Source organism: Melanerpes formicivorus, unplaced genomic scaffold (genome assembly GCF_026170545.1).
Source record: "Melanerpes formicivorus ecotype bairdi unplaced genomic scaffold, bMelFor1.0.p_v2 SCAF_553, whole genome shotgun sequence".
NCBI classification, from domain to species: Eukaryota; Metazoa; Chordata; class Aves; order Piciformes; family Picidae; genus Melanerpes; species Melanerpes formicivorus.
Genome location: NW_027142905.1, coordinates 55,001 through 57,150, shown reverse-complemented (window position 1 = coordinate 57,150; position 2,150 = coordinate 55,001).

Here is a 2,150-nt window from a genome sequence, read left to right as displayed (position 1 = left end):
CTGTGTCCCTGTGTCCCTGTCTGTGTACCTGTGTGCGAGAGTGTCCGGCACGCCACCCAGCGGCGGCGGGCAAGCAGGTAGGCGGGTGGGCGGGCCGGCGAGGGCCAGTGTGAGTTTGGGGGGTGGGAGGGGAGGCGGCAGCTGGAAGCGTCAGAGGAGGGGGCGTGGCTCCGGCTGGCCCCGGGAGCAGGTTCCCGGGACCGGGACCGGCTGGACCCGGCGGGTGGTTGATCCCGGGGCGGGGGGCAGAGGCGGCGGGAAGCGGCAGCTGCGTGTGCGGCGGGGGGGGTGGAGGGCGAACCGCGGCGGGAAGCGGATGCTTCAGAGCAGGTTACGGGGGCGGGGACGGACGACACCACCTGTCCCCGCCCCGGGACGGGCTGGACCCGGCGCCCTGGACCCGGCGCCGTGTACCCGCCGCCGCCCCCGCCGCCGCCCCCCTCCGCCACCCCGGGACCCCGACGTTTTTTGGCGCCCGCGCCTTTTTTTGCTCCCCGCCTGCCCGCGCTGCCCCGGGCCCTCCCCCGGGGCGGGGCGGGAGGGAGGGACGGACGGACGGACGGGTAGCCGGGGATCTCCGAGCGCGCGCCACCAGACCGAGGCGGGTCCCGGCGGCGGCGGCGGCGGCGGCGGCGGCGGCGGCGGCAGCAAGCGACGGCGGGGGGGGCAGGCTAGGGAGAGAGGGGGAGCGGCATGCGGTAGGGCTGGGGGGTTTGTTTCGGGGGGGAGGGGTGGGGGGGGGTGGCAGCGGTCAGCGAGAGCGGGGAGAGGGGGGAGCGGCATGCGGTAGGGCTGGGGTGTTTCTGGGGTGGGGGCGTTGGGGGGATTAGCGGGCGGGCGGGCAGCCGAGCCAAGCGGCAAGCCGGGGGGCGGGCGAGGGCGGCTTTAGGGCCGGAGGAGCGGAGCGCAACCTCCCCCGTGCAGGCTCCAGCGTGGAGAGCAGCAAGTTTTTGGGGACGGGGGACGACGGACGGGAGGGGCAGCGGCGAGAGGCTAGCTGCGGCAAGGGGCACCGGCACGGCCGCCCTAACAGCGCCGCCTCGGTCGCAGGGGTTAGAGAGCAGCCGGGCAGCCCGGGAGGGAAGCGGCAGCCCGCGAAGGGGGGAAGGGGGGGCTCCGCGCAAACCGCTAACGGGAGCCGGGGGGTGTGGGGAGCTGGGGGTGGCAGCAGCGGCAAGAGGCAACGTCGGGAGGGGGGGCTCCGCGCAAACCGGTAACGGGGGCCCGGGGGTGTGGAGGGGGCGGTGGTGGCCGCGGCGAGAGGCAACGGCAGGCGGGGGCGCTCCGCGCAAACCGGCAGCGGGGGGGGGGCGGGGGTAACGGCAAGAGGCAACGGCGGGAAGGGGGGCCTCCGCGCAAACCGGCAGCGGGGGGGGGGCGGGGGGTAGCGGCAAGAGGCAACGGCGGGAAGGGGGGGCTCCGCGCAAACCGGCAGCGGGGGGGGGGCGGGGGGTAGCGGCAAGAGGCAACGGCGGGAAGGGGGGGCTCCGCGCAAACCGGCAGCGGGGGGGGGGCGGGGGGTAGCGGCAAGAGGCAACGGCGGGAAGGGGGGGCTCCGCGCAAACCGGCAGCGGGGGGGGGGCGGGGGGTAGCGGCAAGAGGCAACGGCGGGAAGGGGGAGCTCCGCGCAAACCGGCAGCGGGGGGGGGGCGGGGGGTAGCGGCAAGAGGCAACGTCGGGAGGGGGGGCTCCGCGCAAACCGGCAGCGGGGGGGGGGCGGGGGTAGCGGCAAGAGGCAACGTCGGGAGGGGGGGGCGCCGCGCAAACCGGCAACGGGGGCGGGGGGGGGAGGCGGTCAGGGGCGGGGGGAGATTTCTAGAGATGCCGGCAGACCTTCTCCCCGGAGAACAGCGCTGTTGAAGAAAAGACTGCTTCAGAACACAACCTTTAATGAAAGACGCTCGATGAAAACAACACTTAATAAAAGAAGGTTTCATGCCGACTGCCTCTCTTCATTTACGCCGCCGCGGGGGGGGGGGGGTTGGGGGCCGGGCGGGCGATACCAGGCGGCCCTCGTCCCGGGGACCACGTCTACCCCGCGGTTCCAGCCTCCGCGCGCTAAGTGCCCGCCCGGCCGCGGGGAGCACGTCTACCTCCTGCCGCACGGCTCAGTGCACTAAGTCCCCCCTCGCCATGGAGAGCACGTCTAC